The following is a 22,917-nucleotide window of genomic DNA, read 5'->3' as shown; positions in this document are numbered from 1 at the left end:
TAGGGATGGGCAGTAACTGCAGGCCTAGCCAGCGACGCCCCCATCCCATCAATGAACAAAAAAAGATTGACAATGTGGAAAATGTGGAGCAAGCTTCTGTAAACAAGCGGATTTATATACTTACCTCACAATTTCCGCACATCTGGGACTGAATTCCCGCTTTTAACAATAAAATCGCAGAATTTTTGACAGTTATTATTTTAAATCTTCTGCAATGTCGTCAAACTGAGGGAATTGGGGATTTTTGTCAAAAGAGCGGGGGCTCATCCGGGATTTCGGTCCTCGCCTCTCGCATTTAAATCAGTGGATTTTTCTCTGCGGGAATCATACCGCTAGACGCCATCTTTCAATGTCTCCGTCTCTGTGTTTTCCACTGATGGACGTCTCAGGCAGGAAAGGGTAAAGAAAGAAATAATGACTGAGACGGCAGGGGACGTATTTAAAAAGTCAAAATCGAACTTTCAGACCGAACCCGGTGAAGTGAGGATGATATTGTTGACTTGAAATATTTCGTGCATCACTTGATGTTGCTGCACATTTTATAGGAACGCGAGATTGGAAGGAAAGAAGCGGTCTGAAAGAAATCTTACGGTTTCGTTGCCAGCTGCTCGTTGGTCTCGGAGTTTGAATCTCGCTCGGGGGGTTTCATTGGTTGATATGGGAGAGGTTCCCAGGTTCAAATGATGTCTTTTTACAGTTGCAGAATGTGCGCAGATTGAAGCTGACATGTTAATTGTTCACAATTCCACCGACCTCTTTGGCGATTCTCAGTCCTTGAAGGACAGCAATGTGGTTTTGCTTCAAAAGTTCATCACCGAAACCTGAATGAACAGCGAATTTGGCGGGAGTCGAACCCTCAACCTTTTAATGACCTTTCACAACCATTACCATATACCATTATAGGGTGGTATTTTAAGATACCACGTCATCAATTATAATTGTGTGACACATGAAGGCTTTCAAACCCCGCCAGCTCCCGCGAGTTGTGAGACAGCCTTGATAAGCAGCATTCCCTATCAGCGCCCATATCCCACTTGCTTCTGCTGCTTGCTGCCAGCAATCTGCAACAAATCCATTTGCAGAGACAGGGCGCTAAGAATCATCAGGGAAAGAGGCATGAACTCAAAATCCAAATTAGCGGGACATGATCAGAGGGACAGTTAATGTTCTGGGGTGAGAACTTCGGTCAGAGCTGCAAACAAATAGTTGTAAGAGAGAGAGAGATAATCTATTTCCTCAGTTGGGAGGGTCCAGCACAATGGGGCATAACCGTAAAATTAGAGTTACCCCGTTCAGGGATGATGTAAGGAAGCGTTTTTTCACACAGAGGTTAGTAGGAATCTTGAACTCTCTTCCCGAAACAACTGTTCAGGCTGGGGAGCAATTGACAATTTCAAAATGAGATCGATAGGTTTGTGTTCGGCGAGGATGTGCAGGTTTGTGGAATCATCGCAGGTGGATGGAGTTCTGATACAGATCTGCCATGATCCAATTGAATAGCGGAGCAGGCTCGAGGGCCTGAATGGCCGCCTCCTCTTTGTATGTTTCTATGACAGTAACAGTACAGAAACATCAACAGCTGCAAACATACATCGCATTTTATTCATATTTAACAGCAAAAAAATCCGTGCCGCGCACAACTATGCTGTAGTCAGAAAAAATACGCGAAGCCGACGTGTGGCGCTGTGATCACATCATGGTTAATGCCCAGCATTGTGGCCGCAGTAACCTCGGTTCAAACTTAAATCACGTCACAGCTCGCTTAGCATCTTCTGTCCTCTGCAACACCTGCTAATGGAACAGACTGAAAAATCCATCTTCACGACATGAAAAATGATGTTTTGTTGGCGGTGAAAACCTATTCACTCCTTTTAAACCTGCGCTCTCACATGCCTGAGCTTGATGCTCCATAATTCAAACCCGACTCTTCTCCCAGCTTTTTCTTCTTCAACAATCAGTAGCCATTCTTTACTTGCCTCCTTACATTTCATTGTCACTTGCCTGCGGTATTACCTTAATCTAACATTCACTTTCATGTGCTTCCGTGGTTAATTTCTCTCTGCTACCACCGCGGTTCATGGGGGCACATGTCCCATTCGCAGCAATGTACAACCAGTCGATACATTTAGATCTGTGTGACCACTTGACAGATAAGCGCTACGAAAGCAGGACTGGACTTTAGAAGGACAGCGGCCGGATTGTTCACGAAATTTCCTTGGAGAATCTTGTGATATCTTGTTAACTGGATTTTGTTTTGATGCTGGCTGGCGCTTTTCCCAACACTTTTGCAGTGCGTGAGCGACAGGCAGCGCTACTTAGCTGGCAACGAGGGTTGAAATGTGAGCTATTGGCCCGCTGTTATGTTGCAGTTAGACCAGAAGTGTTCCGTCTTAATCTTAACAAATCTTTTGAAGTGTGTGATTGAAATAAATAGAGGATAAATGGAAAGAGCGCTAGTGGGTGAATGCAGCGATTACAGGAGGTTGGCCATAATTGAAATGTTTTTGAATGCCCATGGCGCGGGACCCTGTGTTCTTTATTAAGAGCGGGAGCAGGGATAAAGATTAACAGAAATAAAATGTATTGTCTTGTTGCGAATCAGAAAACTGCACTGGTCTGTGATCGGTAAAAGTTTGAAATTAAATTAATTTCCAAAGGATAACGTTAACCCTTTCTTCCAGCTCCCTCATCATTTGCTTTTTCCGTTAATCTTTCAAGCGGTGTAAGAACATAAGAAGATAAGAAATAGGAACAGGAGTAGGCCATTCGGCCCTTCGAGCCTGCTCTGCCATTCATTGAGATCATGGCTGATTTCTGCCTCAGCTCCATTCACCGGCGCTATCAGCATATCCCTTGATGCCCTTACTAGTCAGAAAACTATCGACTTTTGTTTTGAATATACCAAATGACAGAGCCTCCACAGGCCTCTGGGATAGAGAATTCCAAAAATTCACCACCCTCTGTGTGAAGAAATGTCTTCTCATCTCATTCCTAAATGGCCTACCCTTTATCCTGAGACTATGGCCCCTGGTCCTAGACTCCCCAGCCTTGGAATACATTCTCCCAGCATCCACCCTGTAATAATATTGCATGCTTCAATGAGATCCCCTCTCATTTTTCTGAATTCAAGAGAATATAGGCCTAGTTTACTCAATCTCTTCTCATAGGATGGTCCTGCCATCTGAGGAATCAATCTCGTTAATCTGCGATGCAGCCCCGCTATGGCAAGTATATCATTCCATAGGAAAGGAGATCAAAATTGTACACAGTACTCCAGGTGCGGCCTCACCAATGCCCTATATATTTGGAGTATCACTTCTTCACTCCTGTACCCAAATCTTCTTGTAATGAAGGCACGCATACCAATTGCATTCCTAATGACTTGCTGCACCTGCACATTCACTTTCAGTGACTGATATACAAGGACACCCAGGTCCCTTTGATCATCTGCATTCCCCAATTGTTCACCATTTAGGAAGTACTCTGCCTTTCTGTTTTTTCTAACAAAGTGGATACCCTCACATTTATCCACATTATCTTCCATCTGCCACGTTCTAGCCCACTCACTGAGCCTGTCGAGATCCCCTTGAAGCCTCCTCACTTCCATTTCACAACCGAGCCTGCCACCTAGCTTTGTATCACCCGCAAATTTGGAAATGTTACATTTAATCCCCTCATCCAAATCATTGATATAGATTGTGAATAGGTGGGGCCCAAGAACCGATTCTTTTGGTATCCGACTGTTCAATGCCTGCCATCCTCAAAAAGACCCGTTTATCCCTGCACTTTGTTTTATGTCTGTTAACCAGTGTAAAGCCCGTGTAGATTGGAGTTCGCACTCAGATTTTCCCATCAACGTGAAAATGAAACACGAGGAGGTGAGGATTGCCCCGAACAGCAGATTTCGATTGCTGCAGGAGTTGTTCTGTGCCTCTAATATTTCCTTCACCTTGAAAAAGCCTGTTATAACTCATAGGCATTAATGGGTGGTTTTTTTAAATTTTGGAGAGTTTCCATCAAATAGATTTGAATAAATCTGCAAAAAGACGAGGTTAGGACTGGAACTGATAAGATGTTGATCACACAGTTAAAATCAAAGTCAGCCTCATTGTCCAATGAGGCAGGAAACCACGAACAAGGAGGAAGGGAATGAAGCAAGGAGGGAAGGAAGGGAGGAAGGAGGAAGGCGCTCTCGATTCCATCTTCTTTCCATTAGAGCTGGGTGAAATATTAGGTTGAGAAATTGGGAGAATTTTACCAAAGGGAGAGAAAATATCGTCTAACTTGGGGACTGTAACATTTTCAGTCTACGTATCTTCCAACTGGATTAACAGTCCTGAGACTTTAACCTCTCACCAACCTCGAACTAACATTATTATCGAAAAGGACTCATCCAAATATCCCTTTATTTCAGTATTTCTGTTTCCAAACGGTAGAAAGAACCTTTAATAAAGGCCCTTTATAGCACGCATGTCCTGCCCATCCTCCCAGATTGACAATGTGGAAAATGTGGAGCAGGCTTCTGGAAACAAATGGATTTAATTATTTACCTCACAGTTTCGGTACTTCTGGGACTGAATTCCTGCTTTAAATAATAAAATTGCCGTTTTCTTGCGATGTACTGAATACATGCTGATTTTCAGGCAGTTATTATTTGAAGATTTGTTGAATGTCTCCTGGCCGAGGAAAGTGATGTGATTAAAATATTGGGGCCCGTCCAGGATTTGAACCCGATACCGCTTGCATTTTAATTGATGTGATGTGCCAAAACGTGAAACACAACTCTAAAGCAGGGAGCCGCTAATCCTGCACAGAATGCTTAATCTCTGCAATGATAATTTCACATACATAAAGCAGATATTGTAGATCAGAGACAGCGTTAAGGGAAATTAGAGAAGCGTGCAATAAGGGCACAGTAGTCATCATGGGTGACTTTAATCTACATATAGATTGGGCTATCCAAATTAGTAACAATAATGTGGAGGAGGAATTCCTGGAGTGTTTACGGGATGGTTTCCTGGACCAATATGTCGAGGAACCAACCAGAGATCAGGCCATCTTAGACTGGGTATTATGTAACGAGAAAGGATTAATTAGCAATCTTGTTGTACGAGGCCCCTTGGGTCGGAGCGATCATAATATGATAGTCTGAGGCGCGAGTTGGGTAGCATTGATTGGGGAATGTCACGCAAATGTTGACGGTGGATATGCAATGGCAAACATTCATAGATGAACTACAGAATTTGTTCATCCCAGTTTGGCATTAAAATAAAACAGAAAGGTGACTCAACCGGGGCTAACAAGGGAAGTTAGGGATAGCATAAGATCCAAGGAGAGGACATATAAATTGGCCAGAAAAAGCAGTAAACCTGAGGATTGGGAGCAGTTTAGGATTCAACAAAGGGGGACAAAGGGATTAATTAAGAAGGGGAAAATAGAATATGAGAGTTAGCTTTCAGAGAACATAAAAACTGACTGTAGAAGCTTTTATAGATATGTGAAGAGAAAAAGGTTTGTGAGGTCAAGCGTAGGTCCCTTGCAGTCACAATCAGCAGAATTTATAATGGGGAACAAAGAAATGGCAGACCAATTAAATACATATTTTGGTTCTGTCTTCACAAAGGAGGACACAATAACATCCCAGAGATGTCGGGGAACAGAGGGTCTGACAAAAGGGAGGAACTGAAAGAAAGCAGTGCTTGTAGGGAAATGGTGTTAGGGAAATTGATGGGATTGAAGGCCGATAATTCCCCAGGGCCTGATAATCTACATCCTAGGGTACTTGAGGAAGTGGCCCTAGAAATATTACATGCATTGCTGATCATCTTCCAACATTTGAAGGAATCTGGAACAGTACCCATGGATTGGAGGGTAGCTAATGTTACCCCACTATTCAAAAAATGTGGTAGAGAGGAAACGGGGAATTATAGACCGGTAAGCCTGAAATCGGTAATGGGGAAAAGGCTAGAGTCCATTATGAAAGATGTAATAGCAGAGCACTTGGAAAACAGTGGCAGGATCGGACAAAGTCAACATGGATTTAAAAAATGTAAGACGTGCTTCACTAATCTACTGGAATTTTTTGAAGATGTAATTGGTAAAGTAGATCAGGGAAAACCAGTGGATGTGGTGTATTTTGGACTTTCAGAAGGCTTTCTATAAGGTCCCGCATAAGAGATTAGCGTGTAAAGTTAAGGCACATGGGATTGGAGGCAAGGTATTGACTTGGATAGAGAACTGGTTGGCAGACAGAAAGCAAAGAGTTGGAACAAACGGGTCTTTTTCCGAGTGGCAGGCAGTGTCTAGTGGGGTACCGAAAGGATCAGTCCTTGGACCCCAGCTATTCACAATATATATTATTGATCTAGACAAGGGAATTTGATATAATATCTCCAAATTTGCAGATGACACAAAGCTGGGTGTGCATGTGTGCTGTGAGGAGGATGCCGAGAAATTCCAGGATGATTTGGACAGGTTGGGTGATTGGGCAGAAGCATGGCAGATGCAATATAAAGTGGATAAATGCGAGGTTATCCTCTTTGGTGGCAAAAACAGGAAGGCAGATTATTATCTGAATGGCAATAGATTGGGAGAAGGGGAGGTGCAACGAGACCTGGGTGTCCTCGTGCACCAGTCGCTGAAGGTAAGCATTCAGGTGCAGCAGGCAGTTAAGAAGTCAAATTGTATGTGGGCCTTCGTAGCGAGAGGGTTTGAGTACAGGAACAAGGATGTCTTGCTGCAGTTGTACAGGGCCTTGGTGAGACCACATCTTGAGTATTGTGTGCAGTTTTTGTCGCCTTCTCTGAGGAAGGATGTACTTGCCATGGAAGGAGTTCAGTGAAGATTCACCAGGCTGATACCGGGGATGGCAGGAATGACGTATGAGGAGAGATTGAGTCGATTAGGCTTATACTCGCTGGAGTTTAGAAGAATGAGAGGGGATCTCATTGAAACTTATAAAATTCTGACAGGACTGGACAGACTAGATGCAGGAAGGATGTTCCCGATGGTCGGGATGTCCAGAACCAGGGGTCACAGTCTAAGGATAAGGGGTAAGCCATTTAGGACAGAAATGAGAAGGAATTTCTTCACCCAGAGATTGGTGAACCTGTGGAATTCTCTACCACAGAAGGCAGTAGAGGCCAATTAAATAAATATATTCAAGAAGGAGTTGGATATATTTCTTAAGGCAAAAAGCATCAAGGGGTATGAGCAGAAAGCATAGACCGGGTACTGAATTTGGATGATCAGCCATGATCGCATTGAATGGTGGAGCAGGCTCGAGGGGTGGAATGGCCTACTCCTGCTCCTATCTTCTATGTTTCTATGTTAAATCTCAAATATTGCTCAAATGCTTCAAAATGTGAATATGACATTAAATGTGTTTAAATACAGTGGGGGATTTAAATCAGGTTCGGTGCCAGTGGATTCCAAGGCGATCTTCCCTGTATGATAACTACTTCTCTTTTGACTCCACTCATTTCCTCCAAATCAAAGGTGTTGCTATGGGTACCCGCATGGGTCCTAGCTATGCCTGCCTTTTCGTGAGAGATGTGGAACAATCTTTGTTCCAGTCTTACTCGGGTCCTCTCCCTCACCTCTTTTTCCGGTACATTGATGACAGTATTGGTGCCGTTTCTTGCTCTCGCCCTGAACTAGACATTGTCATTCACTTTGCCTCCAATTTCCACCCTTCCCTCACCTTCACATGGTCCATCTCCGAATCTTCCCTTCCCTTCTTCGACTTCTCGGTCTCCATCTCTGGGGATAGGTTATTGACCAAAATTCACTACAAGCCCACTGACTCCCACAGCTACCTGGACTACACTTCCTCCTCACCCCGCCTCCTGTAAGGACTCTATTCCATTCTCCCAGTTTCTCTATCTCCGCCGCATCTGCTCCGGTGATGCCGCCTTCCACACCAGTACTTCCGACATATCTTCCTTGTTCTGCAACCGAGGAATCCCCTCTACCGTGGTTGACACGGCCCTCGACCGTGTCCATTCTATCTCCTGCACTTCTGCCCTCACCCCTGCCCCTTACTCCCGGAACCATGATAGGGTTCCCCTTGTCCTCACCTTTCACCCCACCAGCCTCCACATTCAACGGATCATCCTCCACCACTTCTGCCACCTCCAACGTGATCCCACCACCAAACACATCTTCCCCTCACCTCCCCTTTCAGCATTCCTAGGGACCGCTCCCTCCGTGATACCCAAGTCCACTCCTCCATCACTCCCAACACCCCTTCCCCTTCACCCGGCAGCTTCCCGTGCAAGTGCAGGAGATGCAATACCTGCCCTTATACCTCCCTCCTTCCCACTGTCCAGGGCCCCAAACACCCCTTCCAGGTGAAACAGCGATTTCCTTGTACTTCTTGCAATCTAGTATACTGTATTTGCTGCTCATGATATGGCCTCCTCTACATTGGGGAGACCAGATGCAGATTGAGTGACTGCTGTGCGGAACACCTCTGTTCAGTCCATAAGGATGACCCCGAACTTCCGGTCGCCTGTCATTGTAATTCACCGCTCCATTCCCATTCAGACCTCACCGCCCTCGGCCTCTTGCATTGTTCCACGGAAGCTCAGCATAAGATCGAGGAATAGCACCTCATCTTCCGATTAGGCACTTTACAGCCTTCCAGACTCAACATAGAGTTCAAAAGTTTCAGATTATAACCTCGGCCCCAACTACATTTTTACTTATATTTGTTATCCACACCTTTATTTTTGCCCTCCGCCCTTTTTTCTCTCCCACATGCCAGTTGTCTCCCATTCTGGCCAGCGCATTGCACACCTAATCTAGAGCCATCTTTTTTCTCCACTACTCCTATCATCATCTCGTCTGGTTTTGAATATCTCCTAATGTCTCTTCACTTCTCTTTTGTTCTCTCCCAGCCTGGCATTTTAATCTTTCATTTCCTCTACTTTTTCAGTCTTGGCAAAGTGTTTCGACCTGAAACGTTGACTGTAATTCTCTCTCCACGGATGTTGTCTGGCCTGCTGAGTTTTTCCAGCATTTTCTGTTGAGATCTTCTGTGGTTGTCTTGCTTCCCTCTCCCCTTCCTCACACACGCAGCCGGTTTTTAAACCTTGTTTTAAACCTGCTGCCCTGCTGGGCCAGTGCATTTCGCAGTCTCACAACCCTTTCTAAAAATACACTTTCACTGCATGACTTCTCTGTTTCTTAGATATTAATCACCTTGAGGTGCAATGGTGGCGTTTGTGACGTCAAATTTTCTTTTGCACAGAATTGAACCTGAATCATTCAAGATGGAATATTGTATTTGCTGCATCACAATAAACAATATCTTGTTATAAATGTCGGCTCATTAGTTCCCCAGTGCCAGAGGAAGAATTGTCTGATCCCATCCTTTATTTCATATAAGACACAATCATAGGGTAATCATTCAGAATCACCTCACAGTTTGACACTGAGATAAATTAAGCAGGATTTACAGACAGCAATGGAACACATGGCGGAATGGACAAGAGAGCTGGAGAAATAAACAACGGCCTGAGAGTCCAGAAGACAGTGACGGGTAGCTGATAGATATCAATGAGTGGAGGCAAGGAATTGTTTTGGGATTTGGCCCCGTGGCTTAGTTGGTCAAAACATCTGTCTAGGAAAGAGAAGATTCTGGTTTTGGATCCCAGCGGGGCCTTTTTGTAATTAATCTCTAGGGGTGAGCTTCTTCCCGTGTGAAAAGGCTAAAATTCTTTTAAATATAACTGCGGCTGCAGTAGTTCCCATTCTGGATCAAGGCTCCAATCGCTGAAGGGCCTGGGTCGAATTTCACCGCTACCTAATTTCTGGCGGTGCTGATTTTGGACTCTTCACCAAAAATCCATCTTTTCTAAGCAGTGCCGTGTGTCACTTTGTGGTGGTCAGAGTAGAGCTCCAGTAGTTGATGTGTGGCCCCGTTATCGTATCGCGGTTAGTAATCTGCGCTGTGGCCGCAGCAACCGCGGTCCGAATCCGAGTCATGGCACAGATTTCTCTTCCTTCCACAATCAATGGCCCTCCTTTACTTTCCTCCTTCAATTTCATTGTAACTTTCCTGCTAACATTGACTTTCGCCTACTTAAACCGCTAAATGTGCTCTGCTCCCACCGCTGTTCCTGGGGCACATGTCCCATTCGCCCCAATCTGAGTTGAGCTTGGAAACCAGTCGATACATTTAGACCCCCGTGACCTCTCGACAGACAAGCTCTGCGACAGCAGGGCCGGCCTTTGGCACCAAAGCAGCCCGATTGTACTAGAACATTCCTTGGGAAATGATGTGCACTGGGGAGGCTAACTGGAGAACTGGGATTGTTCACCTGGTAGTTGCCGCTTTTCCCTAAACAGTTGATTAGCGTGGGCGACGGGAAGCACTACATAGCTGCGGATGAAGGGTGAAATGTGCAATTTTGGCAAACCGTTTATCAAAAAGTAAAATGGAGGCTCAGGATTTATCAAGGAGAGTAAGGGACGCGCCGGATATAATAGACAGGGGAAGGGACGCTCCGGATATTCCAAACTGTTTAAGGGGCGCTCCTGTTTTACCAGACAGGGTAAGGGACACTCGGGATATACCAGACAGGTTGAGGCACGGTCTAGGTGTTCCAAACAGGATAAGGGACGCTCGGGATATATCTCACAGGGTAAAGGACGCTCCGGGTGTATCAGACAGGGTAAGGGACGCTCCGGATGCATCGGATAGGATAAGAGACGCTCCGGGTGTACCAGACTGGGTAATGTACGCTCCCGATGTACCAGACAGTGTAAGGGCCGCTCCGGATGTTTCAGATAGGGTGAGGGTCGCTCCCGATTTACCAGACAGGGTAAAGGACCCTCCGGATGTACCAAACAGGGTAAGGGATGCTCAATAGGTTCTGGAGCGGGCAAGGGAGGCTCAGGGCCTATCAGACAGAATAAGGGACGCTCAAGAATATCAGAGAGGCTGATGGATGCAGAGATATTACTTTTTAAACCTCACATTCTCTAAGTATCAATAAAAGCAAAAGTTGAATCCGAATGTAACAGATGGTCTGCCGTGTCCCACGTGGGGGCAATGAGAAGGCAGAATGGGGCCGGACTGGACATTTGAAGCGCTCAGAAATACATCTATAACTGACACAGATTCCGCCACTCAATACAATAATAAATAATGCAGATACAGCTAAACATATTTGTGACGAACAGAAGTGCAAATGCATTTACATCTAACACAACAGCAACTCACAAATACATTTGTATCTAATATGGACACACACAAATATACTTACAACCATCACCACTGATTGTTTGATAAAAAAATACTTTTATTGTTTGTCTTTAAAGCCATGATATTTACATGACAGTTTGCATTGACCTTCCTCCTAAGCCGCTGGAGATTGATGGAGAATGATTTGGGTCCTGATCAATCATTTCTTAGGCAGATTAGAACAAGTTTTGAGCGCAAGTCCAATATTAGAAGTCGACGTTAAAAAGAGGCTCACCTTTCGTAAATTTCAATCTACAATCCACAAAGCGAGATTCATAGCCCTAGACTAAAGAGTCACTCTGTCTAGAATACATGCCCAATGAACTGGTTATCAAACGTAAAATCAAATGGATTTGTCAGGTATTGTCCATTGCATTTTGACTGAGATGTGTGCCCGCAGTTCCATTCCGGTTCCAAGCCCTCTTTTTACTGTCGATGGAATGTGCTTGGAGAAGTGTTACAATCGCAGTATAGCTCTTCCCACTGTCGCTTCCTCTAAATCTCTGTCCAGGATTTTCACCAGTGCAAGGTTCATCAACCTGAGCTACTGTTTAATTTGTTCTCGGCATGACATGTGCTGATCCTTTAACTTGTCCCACTAAACGGCCTCTCCAAATTTGTCGATTGCACCTCGAGGGCACTTTTCATACGTAAGCCTGCAACATCTGCCAGAGAGAGATTCAATTTCAGCGGTTCTAAAACAATGAGTAGATCGATATCAAACTCGACATCCTCACCTACACGCTGCAGATGCAAATCTCTGCGCTCCTCTGCTTCAGTGATTTCTTGTTTCGCAGCGATGGGCAGTTCATGCTCTCTGAGGCTGCAATCGCTGCTTTCCACCGGCAGGGGGCGCTTGGTGAGAGCGGGACCGGTCAGACGGCCTGAACTTCACTGCTGTCGTGACCACACTCACTCCGGGAGCTGGGGACCAGCACACCAACTGATGGGTTTGTTGCCACATCTGAAATGCGGCTCCGAACTGTTGCTATTAACTGAGGCAGCGCTGCAGGATTCTGCAATGAGCTCTCACACAGTCGGTATCTCTGTAGAGTTTGAGAGTGTACAGAACTGTATAGATAAAAGGAGAATACCGCGTGGCTGTTAATGTATTTTATTAATCTCTACCTGCAAAACATGATTGAACCAGGGACCTGTTGTACTTTAGACGGAAGTGATAACCGCTACACTTTGGAAACTGCTGCTCATTAAATAATTAGAGAAACAGCTCAGAACAGCAATTATAATCCACAAATACTCTTACCCTGCGATACGGATTCCATTCCGCGTCGAGGAGTTAACTTTAAGAAAACTGTTTATTCTATTACATACATCTCATTAGACTGTGTGAGAAGTTTGCTGTAATCGTCATTAATCAACCGGTAACTCACATGGTTAACGAATCATGGGCAAAACTTCAAAACGTTTCTTTGTTTTGCATGTGACGAATTTTCATCGGTTCTCATTTTGCAGACTGTATTTTAGGAGTTGGGTAAAAATGTTCAGTACTTATGACACCAGGATCTGGTGCAGCCTTTGGTAAATTCACCAGCTCGCGAACACATGAGAGTACATCCTGCTTCACTCTTTCATATAAACCCAGACAATGCGCCTCAATTGAACAACATTGCACCCCCGCACGATTAGCCAACCTGAATTGTGCAAGTAAATGAGCACGGATAACGAATACCAATCAAGCGCAGCTCTAGTGGCGCAATCGGTTAGCGCGCGGTACTTATATAGCAGTACAGGCTCGGAGGAATGCCGAGGTTGTGAGTTCGAGCCTCACCTAGAGCAGCCAATGCTTTTGCTGTGCGCTATTTCGACCGGAGCAGAAGGTACAATTGTTTTTTCCGCTAACTATACACTTATTAGCTGTTCCACGTGGGCTCTTATGTTCCTCAGGCCCACTGTGTTCCAATAACGGATGGAAGTTTTAAAGGAGCCCTTCAGTGTTACTTATTGACAGGAGGGAAGGTGGGGCCAGTTTTAACTGTTAAACCAGCAACTATCAGGCAAAGAATAATGTGCAGGAAATAAATTCGATTTCAAAGCAGTGGCTAAGTCTTTGGCACAAGCGAGAAGATGTGTAAACTCACAAGTTATCTGTACAGGTTTCCGATATCACGTTGAACACAAACAACGATTCACCTGAACATGATGTTGAGAATTACAAGGACGGAAGTTACGTACAGACAATCGCCCAAACACCATATCAACAATTAGGCTATCGCCGACCCTCTTGTTATGGGGAGAATAGTGAGCAGATTCAGGAAAACTGCTCATATAAAGAAGTGGATTTAGGAAAAGATAAACATATTTCAAATTAATGAACACGACCTCTGCGAATTGGTTTCGCACTAGAGCAGAGAAACCTAATGTAACTTCGGACAAAAATCGTCAGCTCCTTTGTCTTGGGGCATGATTCTCGCGTAGGACATTTCACAAATTAAAATGCGAGAGCTTCTGGGCTCAAATCCCAGACGAATCCCACGGCATTTAGATGAAACTCACCAACTCGGTCATCACAACTGGAATTGCTTTTCTTTAAAATAGACTATCGCACTAAATGATCCGGGATTGTGAGCACACCCGATTTAAACAGACACAGAGTGATCCTTGACTGACCACGACCCCGCCCATTATAGACAGGGCTGATTATCATTGCTTATGAAATCGATGGAAACATAACTGGGGCGGTTTTTATAAAGGGCGGCCGATTACGATACGCAATTTATCTAGGGCGCCAAGTTGAAGTTTGACTCCATATCATTTTTCCCTTTATCTCCGTCATTTCACTCCAGCCGAATGAACAGAGACCTGAGCACATAATCCAGGCTGACACTCCAGTGCAGTACTGAGGGAGAGCTGCACTGTCGGTGGTGCCGTCTTTCCAGTATAGACCTGCAACCGAGGCCTCAGGTCCCATGAGAGTATGCCAAACAGAATGAGGATTTCTCCCCATTGTCCTGCCCATTATTTATCTCTCAACTAAAGACACTAAAACAGAAAATCTCCTCATTAAGTTTGATAAATGTTTTTGAAATTACATTTCCTCCTAAACGATAAAGTTGTTTTTCTGCTCCCTAATCATTTGGCTTTTTTCCCGCTAGTCTTTCATTTGCTGGCAATCGCAGAGGAAGGAAGACAGGTAGGGATGATTCTCCATCTCTGATTCCCGTCCTGCCTTCATTCAAGAACTCCAGTGGTCTGTTTTGATTTTAACAAGATATGAAGAGTGCACAGACCTGAATCACCAGTGTGATTTTGACGAGATTGCGATTACAAAGCCTATTTTACGCAAAATTCAGTGAAATGCTCGGAAGGTTTATCAGCATCAATCGTGTAATGGAATAACGACGAGGACGAGATTCGAAACCTCACGTGCAAAGCACAATGGATTACACTGCGCTCAACCATTCCAAGGGATATGGGGAGAAGGCAGTGACAGGGTACTGAATTTGGATGATCAGCCATGATCTCATTAAATGGCGGAGCAGGCACGAGCGGCCGAATGGCCTACTCCTGCTCCTATCTTCTATGTTTCTGTTTCCTGCTATTTGCATCTAAGCAGAAATACTCTGAAAGAAAGTCCCCTTCACCGCTTGTCCTGCACGTGCACACAGACCTAGAATGTTGAAAATGTACAATCAGCCCATGTAAGTAAATGGCCTTCCGATATCTTCAGGTGAGGGGCTGTCAGAATTGGTCTGTTTGAAGGCAGATTCAGAACAGGTTTCGCCCAGTTATTTAAACGACCACGGCAGGACTCGAATCTGCAATCATCTGCTAACTGAATGATTCGCACCGAAGTCAAACCCCTTATCCATTTGACCACGTGACCACTTCTGTCCGGATCTTCTTGTGATGGGGAGAATTGTGAGCAGTTTCAGGGAAACGGCTCATATAAAGCAGTGGATTTAGGAAAATATAAACATATTTCATAAAAATGAACAGGTCCTCTGCGAACTGGGTTTGCAACAGCGCAGGGAAACCTAACGCAACTTCGAGCCCAAATTCGGCGGTTCGTTGGTCTTGACGTCTGATTCTCGTTCAGGGAATTTCGATGCTTAAATAAATGCGAGAAATCCCGGGTTCAAGTCCCGGCCTGAACCCCGCCAACCTTAACAACGGGGTCATCACAGCTAAATTCGCACTCCTGTTAAAAAGACTTATACAATTGATGATCCGTAACTGTGCACTCACCCGATTTAATCATAGGGTCATAATCGCACAGACGGAGGTAATTCAGCCCATCGAGCCAGTGTCGGTTCTCTGTCGTGCAATCAAGTCAGTGCCATTCCCTCGCACTATCGCCGTATTTCTGCAAGTTTATTTCCCTCAAATGCCTATCCAGTCTCCCCTTGAAAACATTCAGTGTCTCTGATTCCACCACTTCCAACGGCAGGGAATTGCAGGTCATCACCAGTGTGTAATTCTGTTTCTTCACACTCCTCTGTATCTCTTGCCTATAATCTTAAATCCCCTAGTCCTTGTACCATCAACTAGTGGGAAAAGCCGTTCCCTGTCTCGCCTATCCAAACCCGTCATTATCTTGTACACTTCTATCAAATCACTCCTCAACCTCCTTTACTCTAATGAAAACAAATCCAGCTTCTCCAACATGTCCTTGTAGCTAAGATCCCCCATCCCCGGAACCAATCTGGTTAATCTCCTCTGCACGCTCTCAAGGGCCTTCACATCCTTCCTAAAGTGTGGTGACCAGATGAGACGCAATACTCTAGTTGCGGCCTAACCAGCACTCTATAAAGTCTCAGCAAATCTTCTCTACTTTTGTACTCAATACCTCTATATATGAAGCCCAAGATCACAAATGCTTTGTTAACCACTCTCTCAATATGTCCTGCCACATCTAGGGACCTATCTACATTAACTCCCAGGTCTCTCTGTCACTGCGCACTATTTAAAACTGTGCCTTTGAGTGTATATTCCCTCTCCCTGTTCGTTCTGCCCAAATGCATCACCTCACAATTCTCTGTATTAAATCCCATCTGCAACTTGTCTGTCCGTTCTGCTAGCCTTTTTATGTCCTGTTGTAGTCGATTGGCATCATCATCACTGTGTGCCACATCCCCAGGTTTGGTGTCATCGGCGAATTTAGAAACTCTACTCCGTATTCCAATATACAGGTCATTTATATATGTCAAAAAGGCAGTGGCCCCAGCACTGACCCTTGGGGAAAACCACTGTCCACCATCCTCCAATCTGAAGTACAGCCATTTACCACAACTCGCTGTTTTCTGTCTTTAAGCCAATTCATTATCCAAGCTGCCACTGACTCACCTATTCCATGGGCCTCAATTTTGTTAACTAGCCTTTTATGTGGTACTTTGTCAAACGCCTTCCGAAAATCCATGTTGCCAACATCCATTGCATTCACTTCATCAATCCTCTCTGTTACTTCATGAAAAAATTCAATAAGATTAGCCAAGCACGTTCTGCATTCCACACATCCGTGTTGGCGCTACTTAATTAGCTTAAACTTCTCCAAGTGCCCGTTAATTTTTCCTTGATTATTGTTTCTAAAACTTTACCCACCACTGATGTTAAACTGACCGGCCTGTAGTTATTGGATCATCCTTACATCCTTTCTTGAAAAATGGTGTCACATTTGCCACTTTCAAATCCTCAGGCACCTCCCCCGCAGCTAAGGAAGATAGGAAAATTATGGCAAGCCTTCTTTGTCTCTAATAGGCCGCACCCCGCCTCTTACTACCCCCTTACTGTTTACATGGCAGTAGTAGATTTTTGGGTTCCATTTTATGTTTCACGCCATTCTACTCTCATACTCTCTTTGCCAATCTTATTTGTATCTTCACATCCCCTCTCAACTTATTATATTTGGTCTGATTCTGCCTTGAAGAATTCGCCTGATATGCATCATACAACCTCCTTTAACAGATAAATAATGATCTAGGAATGACAGCACATCACTTTTAAACAGAAACAGAATGATCCGGGACTGACGGCACATCCCTTTTAAACAGACACTGAGTGATCCTGGCCTGACAGCACATCCCTTTTAAACAGATACAGAATGATCCGGGACTGACAGTTCATCCCTTTTAAACAGAGACAAAATGATCAAGGACTGACAGCATATCCCTTTTAAACAGATACAGAATGATCCGGGACTGACAGCACATCCTGTTTAAACAGACACAGAATGATCCGGGACTGACAGGACATCCCTTTTAAACAGACACAGAATGATCCGGGACTGACAGCACATCCCTTTTAAACAGTTATACAACGATGAGGTTTATTCTTGGGCCCCAAGTTGAAGTTTTAGTCCACTGTCATTTTTTTGTCTTCGCCATTTCACTCGAGCCGATTGAACTGAGTTTATGTGTCAGCCGTGGCTCAGCGGCAGCAAACTCAAGCCCCACTCCAGAGACTTGAGCACCTAATCCAGGCTGACACTACAGTGCAGTACTGAGGGTCTGCAGCACTTTCGACGGTACCGTCTTTCTGAAAAGACGTAAAACCGAAGCCTCATATACCATGGCACTATTTCGAAAAGAACGAGGATTTCTCCCCAGTGCACTGCCCATTATTTATCTCTCAACGAAAGACAAAAAAACAGATAACCTGGACATTAATGTTGATAAAATCTTTTAAAATTACATTTGTTCCTAAAAGTTAAAATTATGTTTCTGCTTTCTAATCATTTGTTTTCCCGCTAGTCTTTCATTGGGTTTCAATCTCAGAGGAAAGAATAGTGAGGAAATGGTGTATCTGTATTTTGCAATCTTTGTTCTACGTTTATGTAATGAGTCCGTGTTTATTTTAGTATGCGCATGAACAGCGCAGAGGCACAGACTGAAAACCCAGTGTGGCCAGCAATGATAAGGATGAGATTCAACCGCACGAGTCCAGAGCACAATGGATTAGTCCGAATGACCATCGGTTTTAATGGTCAGTTTTAAGCTGGATTCCGAGCAGAGAAGATCAATTCCGCCCAGTGAGTTAACAGACTGCGCACCACTCCGCTGCCCTCCCCCATAGTCCGAAAAGATTTCCATTCTGCCTATATATTAATAATTTAAGTTTTGCCATGAGCTAAGTGTAGCATGCTTGGGAGGAAGATGTGACTTTGGACGGAAGGATCTGTAGGGTTTTAGTTCTAACTCTCTTCACTCTTTAGGGTAATCAGAGCTCAGATCAAACAAAGCTTTAAACTTTTTAAACAAATCGTTTTATTAACCTAATAATACAAGTTTTACAGAGAGAGATTTGTATAACCTTTAACTCAGTGGTGCAACTCAAATCTCAGAATGGTCAATTCTTCTGCTTTGGGAGAGGGAGAGATGAATTATGTGTTGGTGTCTCCTTGGTGTTTTTCTGGTCAGTCTTCCAGATCTCCACTCCGCTTGTCTGGCTCCTGGAATGTCTCCTGGAATGTGTTCTGCTTTTCACTTTAGAATGGCTGCTCTTGTACCATTGCTGCTGACAGAAACAAGCCTTCCAGTGAATTTCCATTCTCTCTCTCCCATGGTTACACAGACTGATGCTACCTGACAGCACCGAGTGTATGCAAAGGTTCCTCAGAGACTGTCGAGGCCTCCTTATCTGGAGCTTCCAGACAATCTGCAGAACACTTTTGGAATTCGGTCAGCAAAACTTCTTGAAGTAAATAAGTGATCCAGGTCTCTCGGCAATCCTTTAGTTTCCTTTAAACCGGCATTAAAAATTCCTAAATCCTTCCAGCGGGAGCAGATTGAAGAAAATAAATTATTTGAAATAATTAATTACAATAATGAGAGAATCTGCTGCGAGCAGGGTTCGAACATGCGCGGGGAAACCCTAATGGATTTCAAGTACAACGCCTTAACCATTGGCTACTGCAGCTGCGAAAACTGCCAAGCAGTTAAATTATCAAATCGCTGACCCTGTTTATTATTGGTGATGACGGTTTTGTGATATTTAATTTGCTGTAAATTCAGCAAGTCCAGAAGAATCGCAGTGATCATTACAATAAAACAAAACTTCCGATATTTAACGGTAATGTAAGATGTTGAGAACAGTATGCAATATTCTGCAGGATAATGACAATAAACAGCAGGAACATTGTGTTCTGCTCCCACAAGACACAGATCAGCCTCAGCCTCTGCTCCCTGCCCGCCGGCTGCAGAAACCTTGTCTCCAGATTATAAACTCATTGTAGGTTGGAGATAAATATTCAGGATAGAGACTGAATACAGCGGGTGGGATCAAATATATAAAGCAGTTATTTAAGACCAGAGACAGCGATAGATATTCTATAATGCTCAAATGCATCAATGTGTGAATATGACATTGATGGCACGGTGGCATAGTGGTTAGCATTGTTGCCTCACAGCGCCAGGGACCCGGGTTTAAATCCGGCCTCGGGTGACTGTCTGTGTGGAGTTTACACATTCTCCCTGTGTTTGCGTGGGTTTTCTCCAGGTGCTCCGGTTCCCTCCCACAGTCCAAAGATGTGCGGGTTAGGTTGATTGGCCATGATAAAAATTGGCTCTTCGTGTTAGGGGGGATTAAATACGTGGGGATAGGGTGGGATAGCTGTCGGTGTAGGGACTGGGTGCTAGGGTTTGGATGATCAGCCATGATCTCGTTGAATGGCGGAGCAGGCTCGAAGGGCCGAATGGCCTACTCCTGCTCCTATCTTCTATGTTTCTATGTATAAGTGTTTAAATGCAGTGGGGGTTTTAAAGTAGATACGGGGCCAGTAATTTCCAAGGTGATCTTTCCTGTGTCTCTCTTGCCTCTCCCGCTTCCTCCGTTGGGATCACAGGTGTTTTTGCACAGAATTGAACCGAAATCATTCAAGTTCGAATATTGTAATTGTTGCATCACAATAATCAAAATCTTGTTATAAATGTTGGCTCATTAGTTCCCCAGTGTCAGAGGAAGAATTGTCTGACCCCCCTCATTTATTTCATGTAAGACACAAACACAGGTATTCATTCAGAATCAACCCACAGATTGAAACTGAGATAAACACAGTGAAATACAGACAACATCGGGACACATGGCGGAATAGACAGGAGAGTTGAATCAATAAAAAACGGCCTCAGCCTCTAACAGACAGTGACAAGTAGCTGATAGATATCAGTGAGAGGAGGCGACATAGTTGCGGTATGATTTGGCTTCGTGACTTAGCTGGTTAAAGCTGCCTCTTTGGTAAGCAGGCGATCCTGGCTTCGACTCCCAGCAGGGCTTTTTTTCTTTGTCCGAATGAATCTCCAGGGGTGAGTTTCTTCTCGTGTGAAAGGGATACAATCCTTTTAAATGTAACTGCGGCTGCACTAGTTCCCATTATGGATTAAAGCTCCATTCGCTGCGGGTCGTGTGTCGAATTCCACCGGTGTCAAAATTTCTGGCGGTGCTGATTTTGGCATCTTCACCAAAAATCGATCTTTTCTAAGCAGTGCCGTGCGTGATTTGGCTGTGGTTAGGGCAGAGCTGGCGCAGCTGATGTGTGACGACAGGATCGATTAGTGGTCAGTACTCTGCATTGCGGCTACAGCTACCTTAGATCGAATCCAAATCACGGTATAGCTCGCTTTATATCTTCTGTTCTCTGCAGCACCTGCTGATAGAACACAGCAAAAAATCAATCTTCTCTACATCCAACAGCGTTATTTTATTGATGGTGAAAACTTATTTATTCCTTCAAACCCCGCGCTCTCACATGCCTGAGCTTGATGCTCCATAATTCAAACCCGCCTCGTCTCCCAGCTTTTTCTTCCGTCCACAATCTATAGCCCTCCTTCACTTTCCTCCTTCCGTTTATTTGTCACTTTTCTGCGGCATTACCTTAATCTAACATTCACTTTCACCTACTTACACCGTTAAGTTTGCTCTGCTACCACCGCTGTTCCTGGCGGCACATGTCCCATTCGCAGCAATCTGAGTTGATGCTTTGAAACCAGTCGTTACATTTAGAACTGCGGGACCGCTCGACAGACAAGCATTTAGAAAGCAGGGCTGGCTCTGGGAAGCAAAACAACCGGTTTGCACAAGAAATTTTCTTGACGTCATTGCTAATCGTAATTGGGATCGCCGTCAGTAGCGGATTATTCGATGTCCCTTTGAAACGGGTTTGCTCGCATTCTTGCTTTGGTGTTTCATAGCTGCGAGACGCCCCGTGTTCAAATCCCAACACAACCCCGCTCGCTTTTAGTCAAAACTCAGCTTCTTGCAGTTCATCGACATTTCAGAAAACATAAATACTTTCCATTAAAAACATGAGATTTCGTGTAATTTTGCCCATATATTTCGAAATCACAGAGCTTCACTTAAGCAACTGAAAACCAACCAACTGAGAAGAGTTAAAGGCTCCCAGGTATATTCAGCTTGATGTCTCATTGGAGTTATCGCATCCGTGTTCGATTCCGGCCAATGCAGGACCTTTACATTTTGCTTTCTGCACGCATGAGCTCGCCTGAATTGGGATAAACTTACATTCAGCGTCAATATTCTTGAAACACCCTCTTCCCTGAATATTAGTCAGTCCTGCTTCCTCTAGCGCTGAAAGAATGTGAGAAGCTTGCTTGTCAATTGGTCCTATGGGTGCCGAATTCAAACCGTACAGGGTTCTGCACTGACCGGGAATCAAACAGGCGTGAACACCCTGCCTGCTCTGATTAAAAGGGCTGCGCACCTCTTCTTTCGATCAGGCGTTTTACTGCCTTCCTGAATTAATGGAATACCCTTTGCTTGCAGAAGCTGATTCCACATTTTCAGCATTGTCAATCTGGGTGCACGGGCAGGACAAGCGGTAAAGGGGACTTTCTTGCGGAGTATTTCTGATTGGATTCAAAAAGCAGGAAATGGAATGTCTGAGTTGTCGTAGACGGGAGACGAGAGGTTAAGACGATGGAATGCTAATCCATTGTGCTTATTTATTGTGTTGAATGTTTGATGCTGATAAACCTCCCCAGCATTTGACTGAATCATACATAAAATTAGCTTTAAATTCTAATCTCGTCCAAACCACTGGTCTTGGCCTCTTCATTGTTCATATCTTGTTTAAATTAACACGGACCATTGGAATTCTTCACCTTCTCGAATGAAGGTGAAACAGAGATCGCGAATCAGAGAGAGAACTTTCTTCCTGCTTCCGTCAGTTCGTTCGGCTGGAGTGAAATGACGGTGTTTAAAACAATATGACATCCAAATGGAAACAATGAGCACGAAAGTCCTCTTCACCACAAGTCCTGCCCGTTACACCCGGATCAACAACGTTGAAAATGTACAGTCAGCTTCTGTGAACAAAAGGAATTTAGATATTTCCGTTACATAAGGTCAGTGATTGTTGGAAATGGTCAGGTGTAAAACAGGTCCACTCCAGGTTGGAACCCAGTGTGCAAACCAACCGCGACAGACTGGAAACTACAATTTTCTGATAACATTATAATACACATCAAAGTTAAACACCGTATCCATTATGTGATGCGGTTATTATTATCTGATTTCTAATTGTTCTTGAAATACCACTGAATTAACTGACCGGCAGAATCGCGTTAACTCCACGTGATTGGCTCGGCTCACCCTTGGGCCGAGTGGCGAGTGGTGCAAACAGATTTTGCAACTGAATCATTAATGTTTTTCAAGGATGGGAAACTGCCCCCTACACTTCCTGTCACACAAGTGGCCCC

At 44.4% G+C, this 22,917-nt stretch overlaps 1 non-coding gene across 1 annotated transcript; it reads left to right on the top strand.

Annotated features, from left to right (window-relative positions):
* The first annotated feature begins 12,953 nt into the window (after nucleotides 1–12,953).
* Nucleotides 12,954–13,048, top strand: trnai-uau (transfer RNA isoleucine (anticodon UAU)). The gene is made up of 2 exons: nucleotides 12,954–12,991; nucleotides 13,013–13,048. It is a non-coding gene; the product is annotated as a tRNA-Ile (tRNA).
* Nucleotides 13,049–22,917: the final 9,869 nt, after the last annotated feature.

The sequence above is a fragment of the Somniosus microcephalus genome, unplaced genomic scaffold (assembly GCF_052327205.1).
Source record: "Somniosus microcephalus isolate GS21.2 unplaced genomic scaffold, FLI_Smic_1.0 unresolved_chr1, whole genome shotgun sequence".
NCBI lineage: Eukaryota > Metazoa > Chordata > Chondrichthyes > Squaliformes > Somniosidae > Somniosus > Somniosus microcephalus.
Note: the sequence above shows the minus strand (reverse complement) of the source record. Positions and strands in the feature narration are given on the sequence as shown.